Genomic DNA, 7,619 nt, shown 5'->3' on the forward strand with positions numbered 1-7,619 from the left:
CTAAGTCCCGCCCCCAGAACCCACACGGTGAAAGGAGAGAGGACGGTGCTTGCATGTGGCCCTCTGGCCTCTACCTGCATACCATGGCATGCACAGTCCCTCAACAAAACAAGGAAATCTAACTTTAAAAATGGGCAGCCTCTGAGGAGGGACACTGTCGTCCTCTAAATGGCTGCCATGCAGGCATATGGACACACATGTGGACCTGCATATACACATTCACACACACACACACAAATACATAATGATAGTAATGAAATAGAAGCTATAGAAAAAAAAAATAAAGGCCTGTAGGTTCACCCTGATGGAAAAGAGTAAATGAATGGAGGGGAAGAAGCACCGTGTGTCCTGCCTAGAGACACACAGTGCTCACAACGCTGAGGGCCAACATGACGAGGGTGGGCTAACCTGGGCTCCACAGCAAGGGCCTGTCTCAAAAACCAATTAGCCAGCCAAAGAGCAGGCAATGTTTCCCCCTTACAGTGAAGAAGACCAACTCCTAAATACAGGAAGACTGAGTCAGAATATCTCCAAAGGACAGTAGAATGGATGACATCCTTGCATGAAACAAGAGAGCAGAGTGGCCTCAGGGGCTCACCCCGTGTTACTAGAGAGAGGTCTGCTCTCACCAGGGGACCAAAGTAAGCGTGACCTATACGGGGTCAAACTGACACCATGTCCTTCCTGTATCATGGCGTTGCCAAGGGCAGGCTGCGCTCGGAAGTCCTCTGCTGTCCGTGCAGCCACACTGGAGCCATGTGCATTCTAAGACTTTAGAAAATGGTTTTATTTTGATGTGTGCGCGTGCACGCACACACAGCTTGCCAGACCACATCAGGTGATCCGTTCTCTTGGTTTCCACCGTGTTCCCTCAGGACAGAGTCTCTCCCTGAACTTGGAGTTAGGTTTTGAGCCACAGTTAGGTCTTCATCCTCCACAGTCCTGGATGACCAGACTCAGCCTTCCACGTGGGAGCGGAGGATTCAAACTTAGGTCCTCACGTTCGTGCAGCAGGAGCTCTTACCCACTGAGCCATCCGTTCAGGCCTCAGATTTGAAAAAAAAAAAAAAAAAAAAAGGCAAAAATCCATTGGATTTTGTTACTGCCATGTGCCGAATTACGGTGCTAAAACAGCCATCCTTGAAAACATTGTGGCCATTGCTGTGAGTGTGGGAGATGACACAAGTGTGGGAGATGACACAATTTAGCAAGCGTTTTTGTGCAGCGTGGGTTGTGGGCATCACTAGGCGAGCGCTCTGCTACTGAGATATGTCCGCAGATACATCCCCAGGCCACTGAGAAGATCTAGTTCCTTTCTTCAGTAAATGCCGTACTCCAAGCACAGGCGTGAGGTTAGCTTGGCTTCTTCGTGCGCCCTGGTGGACGCCCCTCAGCTGAAGCTGAGGCAAGAGCCAAGAGTGATACAAGGTTGCAGACAGTGTGTGAGTTTCATAGCGAGACACTAGCTTTAATAGAAACAAAACAGAAAAAATAAAAATAAAAAAGGAAAGAAAGAAGGAAAGGAAAAGAAGAAAAATGCAAGTCCTAGCTTTATAATGGACTATACATGTCCCCTATCTAGGCTTTTGTGTGCTTGTCATCTGCTTTCTGAGACAGTTCAGTTGGCTTCTTCCCGGATAAGCCAATGTGGACGCAGTCTGTCCTCAGACCCTGTTCTGTCCCGTGTCCTCGACCGTAAGGAGAACACCTCAAATATGTGAGGCTCTCACAATATGACCAGGAAGCAAGATTCTGGTATCTGTGTGACCAGGGCTGTTTGGGGTTTTTTTCTCCCACAGGTGACACCGCGGCGCCCGCGAGGGTGATGGGAAATGCTGCAGAATACAGCGGAGCGAAAAGCCGTCCGCAGACAAAAACGGTGCCTCTGCGCGGAGCCCAGCCCTCAGCAGGGCCGGCGTGTGCCATGCGAACCCCACCTTTGAAGCGCGCTGTCATCTGAAGGCGGGGCCCCTCAGAGCCTGCGCTTTCCAGTGGGACGTTCCGGGGGAGGTCAGCCAGGCATGAAAATGCTCGGGACCGGCTACAAGCGGCCACGTTCACAGGTCCGCACAGCCACAGGCTTTGAGGAAGTTTGCTCCTGGGTAGGTTCATCCCAGAAGGCTGGCTGTGCGCATGACGCGAAGGAAGCGGGCACTGACACAGCGAGGACAAACAACCGGCCAAGAAGAAAGCTGCGGAAGGATAGAAAGGCTAGCTTGGGCTGTCAGAAGAAATACAAGGGAAATCCTGAAAGGCAGGGCCGCCTTCCTGGAAGAGCTGGGTCCTCTTCAGAGACAGTGGAGCCATTAATGCTGGTGTGCAGCCACGCTTTTTCTGTTCTTGCAAAAGAAACAAAACAGATTAAAAAAAAATCTTTATTTGTGTGTGTAGTGTGTGTGTGTGAGTGTGTGTGTGTGTGTGTGTGTGTGTGTGTCACTCTGTGGGTTTTGAGGGCAGGGAACAACTTACAGGAGGAATAGCTTCTTTCCTTCCATCGTGTGGAGCCTCAGGATTGAACTCAAGTTTTCAAGCTTGTTGGCAAGCAACTTTGCCCACCTAGCCATCTGGCTGAGGTTTATTTATTTATTTAGGTTATTGTTTTTTTTGTTTTTGTTTTTTTTTTTTTGTAATTTTTTTGTTTGTCTTTTAAACCAAATATAATAGGAATAGCTGACGAATTCGTGGCAGATATGTTTTATTTATCTCCTGTGTGTGTGTGTGCGTGGCATACGTGTATCTGTGTATGGGGGTTTGCGCGTGTGTGTGTGTGTGTGTGTGTGTGTGTGCATAAGCACTTGTGTGCGTTTGTACATGTCTGTGGAGGCCGGAAGTCGGCGCCAGGTTTACTTATCTGTATTTTAGTTATTGAGACAAGATCTCCCACAGAACCCAGAAATCACCCATTCTGCTGGTCTGGCAGCCAGCTTGCCCCAGGAGTCCCACCGTCACCTCCTGGTTTCTGCCGCTGTGGGTGTGCCACCATGCCCGCCTGGCCTTTGACGTGGGTGCTGCGGAGGCAAACTCTGATTCCCACGCTTGCACTGACAAGCGCTGCATCACTGAGCTCCCTATTTGTTCGTTTTTGAGACAAAGTTTCCCTAGGCAGCACAGGTTGTCCTCCCGCCTTCCCGCTGGGTAGGGAAGATGTGCTGAGTGGGGACTGCTTAGCCGGGGAAAGTTTCAAGACAGAGTGTCATACAACGTCTGGGCTGGCCTGGACCTCACTGTGCAACCCCGGTTGTCCTTGCACTAGCTGCAATCCTCCTGCCTCAGCCAAGCATTAGAACTGTAGAATTGCAGAGCCTTCATGCCCGTCACGATAAGAAATTTTTCCGAGTGTTTTAAATGTAAATACTCACTCCCGCGTTTAAGATTCTTTCCGTCTATACCTCATACAATCAGGTGCTCGTGAAATGAATCATGGGAATCAAAATTTGTAAGAGCAGGTTTATCAGTTGTGAATATGGATTTGTAAACGTGACCACACCTTTGCTAACTGTGAATATCGATCCTGGTGAAAGCATGAGAAGTTCATGGAGGTGAAGGCACAGAAAGAAACACGTGGTGTGGAGTTATTCTGTGTTTCTCAGGGCAGGAGACAGGTTTTTAAAACTACACCAATAAGGTTAAGAATCTGGACTGGGGAAATGGCTCAGTGGGTAAGTCATCTGCTGTGCAAGTATGATGACCTGAGTTCGAATCCCCAGAACCCAGGTAGACTTGTATGGCGTGGCATGTGTCTATAGACCCAGGGTAACCCTATGGCAGGAGGAGGGGGGTGACAGGAAACTCCCCAGGAGCTCACGGGCCTGTTCTTCTGGCATATGCTTGAGTAGTAAGAAACACCATTTCTCACAAAATGGACACCTACGGTTGACCTCTGACTTCCATACTGAGGCTCCATACTGTGGCTCAAGTGTGTCCACATTCACACACACACACAAACATACACACGGAGGCACATACACATACATAAACTAGTTTAAAAAAAAATCACAAATCGATTAATTTTTTCTGTTAAGATGTTTAACTTTCTGATATTGTTCCTGATGTCTCTGTGTTTATTTTATAGCTGTTATCATTCATATAACTTCATGATTACTTCTGAAAATAGTCATGTCATATAAAAGAGAGAATATTAATAAATAAAAATATCTGACCTGGGTATTGAGTGCTTTAGGACAGTCACCAAGGATACAGCTTTTATTCTACTCCTATAAAGACTGTACAGTCTGCTGCAGAACGCAAGGAAACATCAGATAAAACTAACCGAAAGACATTTACAAAGTAACTGGCCCAGAGAACCTTCAAAATGTCAGGTTCAAGAAAGACAGAGAAATGTCAAGTTCAAGGAAAATGGAAAAGGTCGTTAACTGTTTCAGATTAAAGAAGAATAAAGGGAGCGTTAGGGAGTAAATGCAGACACAGCATCTTGGATTATATACTCAACAGGAAAGCAAATAGTTATCAAAGCCTTTACTGGAGAGACTGACAACATTTGAACGTGGACTGCGGCTCAAACAGGCCAGTTTGCCTCGCTCTGGTTCCTATTTTCTGATTGTGTTTTGTTTTTGCTTCTTCTGGGAACTTTGTTCTTAGGGAGCACACTCTGAAATGTTTAGTAGGCATGATGCTTTCCTGTGCATTTTTTCATGTGAAAAATATCTGTTTAAGGAAAGCTGGAGTGAACAAGGCCAAACCTGAAGAAAAGACATTCCAGGGGGTGCTTATGCTAGCTTGCAACTTTTCTATAAAATCGAAATTACCTTCACAAGAACGTTTAACTCTTCCCACAAACAAAAGAAAACAAAACAACCCGAACTGTAAACAAACCATGCTCAATGGTAGGAGAGCCAGTGAGGGTTGTTTTGGTTAGTGGCAGGGTGGGGGGTGGGGGCAGTGGGTTCTGCGGTTACTCCCCAAAGCCATGTTCACGTCCTGCCTCCCAGAACTGAAAAAGAAAAATGTGAACTTATTTGGCAAAAGGATCTTTACAAATGGAATGGAGCGATCTTTTAAAAGATGCTTTACTTATTTATGACTAATGTAGCCTGTATGAGTACAGGTATGTGAGGGTTCAGGCATGTACATGACTGACCACATGAGGTCAAAAGTCAATGCTCAGATGTTGATTCTCCCCTTTTATCCTAGGGCTGAAACTCAGTGGGTAAAATTTTACCAACTGGGCCATGTTGCTAGCAGGAGTTAGGGAGTCTTAGGATGGACTCATTTGGGGTGGGATGTTGCTCACTGGTAGAGCATTTGTCTAGCATATGCAAAACCCTGGTTTCAAGCTCCAGAACCAAAAAGAAAACCTAGAACTTCTCATTTTGGATGGTAACTCTAGCTAGAGTTCCTAAGAGTAAAAAGATGAAGAAGGGCCATGAGAAGATGAAGGTGAAGTTGAGCACACACGAGGGTTTAAACAAAGGAGTCTCTTCTAGAGCCTGAGGTTGGAGCATGGGATTCCTGGTCTCCAGAAGCAAAGAACAAATCCCCACTGTTTCAAGCTTTGGTAATACACTGAAACAGCCCTCAGACGCTAACACAGATGCCCAAAGGGAAATTTGACTGTTGCCAAACCAAGGGGAGAAGGCCCGAGGGATGGCTGCACTCTGGGGCAGCTATGGCCAGGCAGGAGACACTGTCTCTCCATCTATTGCTTCAGATGGTTGCTTTTGGGCCCATGGCCTTGAGCGGCTCCAAAGAAAAAAACAAAAAGGTGGTGATTGGGCAGACTTGTGTCATGGTCCCCACTGGTCCCCACTAGAGTCATTCCTAAAGACTTCCAAAGGCAGGTAGCGTCACAGCTGACATAAATGTTCCGCCTGTGGCCTGCCCAAAGGGAAAGGCAAAAGGCCAGTGAATGTGGCATTGAAGTCACAACGTTGGCTTTACCTCACTTCGCAGGTGGAGAAACTGAGTCCTAGAGAAAGGGGTGAAGCACCCAGGCCACGAGCGTTTGCGAGGGGGACCTCAAACCCAGGGCCTCGGGTGTCTGCCGCTCCAACCCTCTTTCGAAGGATGTTCTCTAACTGAGGGATTTCTGTGTCATTGAGGGTGGTGGCCTTCATCTTTCTCTGCCTCAGTTTCCCTATCCTGTCCCTATGGGCTTTCTATTCCTGGCAGAAGGGAGCCAGATGTTCCCATGCAGGCTGTTTTGAATTCTCCAGGGGACAAAGGCCATTATTATTTAATTACTGCGAGTGGTAATTAGAAGGGAAAGTAATTGCCCGCCCATTCATTATGGCACTTGTGCCCTTCTCCTCTTGCAGCCCCAGGCCAGCAATAAAAGGGAGCTGGCAAAGCTCTGCTGGGAGGGTCTCTCCAGAGGACATGGCCCAGCTCTGAAGAAAGGCTATGATGGTTACTGCTGGGGGCTTCACCTTCCAAGGGTGGTTTGTGGGTGACTCCACTTTCCCAAGCCCAGGAGCTCCTCCATTCCCCCTGGGAACAGGGAGCCTTGGACATGTCCTGGGCACAGGTCTAGGTGCCCCTTCTTCTCTGAACACCTAATGGATGCTTTGCCTACAGACAATGCTTGGCTTGTGATGGTGTGTTCTACCCTGGCACATGCCCCTTTGAGGAGAGATTACCATACCCACGGACAGAGTAGAAAACTAGTATCTCAGGGCTGGAGGCAGCGCTCACTTGGTAGAGTGATTGCCTAGCACACTTCGGGTTCGGTCTCCAGCTCTGCACAAACTAGGGGGGGGTGGTACATGTGACACCAGCAGGAGGATCAGAAGTTCAAGGCCATCCTTGGCTACCTTTGAATTCAAGGTCAGGGGAGGGAGGAGAGAATCTGAAAGGGGAGTAGAAGACTGTCCTGTCCTTGGGTCTTCTATCTAGTGGAAAGCAAGATTTGCCTCCCAAGTGCCTGATCTCAGAGCACTGGTGCTCTCACCATAGATGGGGCTTGGTCCTTGTACTACTGGCCATTTCTCGGGTGAAGAGCTTGATGCTGAGAGGCACCAAATCCCCGAGAAGCTCAGGGATCTAAGTGTGAGGACCTGGTGTCCTGCCCTGTCTGGATGAGGCTCTGGCCTGTTGCTGGCTCTGCTCTGTTGGGCTGCCTTTCCCCTGCCTCTCACCTCAATCCCCAAACCCAGCTCTGCTGATGTCAGACACAGGAAGAGGACTACGAGGAGGGCCTTAACTCTGGGCAAGTAAGAACTGAGCTTAACCGCAGAGTTGGAGCTATGGCCTCCTGGTGGCCTCTCTCTGGGCTGTCATTGCAGGCTGAAGCTGGCAGACATCACTGACCAGTCAGAGCACCCCTCCTGTTGCAGCCCCGACTCCTCAGCCCTCCAGATCTGGAGGATAGTTAACTAGAATCTTCACCTGCCTTGGTGGGCATCCAGTACTATCCTCAAGATGTCTTCAGTTTCCAGCGGTTTGCAAGATCCTGGTCACCTCTTGATCCTACTTCCTGCTCCCAGCGCATCTCTACTTGTCTTTACCCTCAACTCAGCCTTCCAGCCCCACTCCCCACTGCCATGCCAGCCCACCTGGTGCCACTCGAAGTGTGTTGCTCATTTTGCTAAATATTTAAGGTGATGGAAGACGCTGACATCACATGAAGGCAAAGGGTGGCGAGCCGAGTAAGAACTCTGCTC

The sequence above is a fragment of the Meriones unguiculatus genome, chromosome 3 (assembly GCF_030254825.1).
Source record: "Meriones unguiculatus strain TT.TT164.6M chromosome 3, Bangor_MerUng_6.1, whole genome shotgun sequence".
NCBI classification, from domain to species: domain Eukaryota; kingdom Metazoa; phylum Chordata; class Mammalia; order Rodentia; family Muridae; genus Meriones; species Meriones unguiculatus.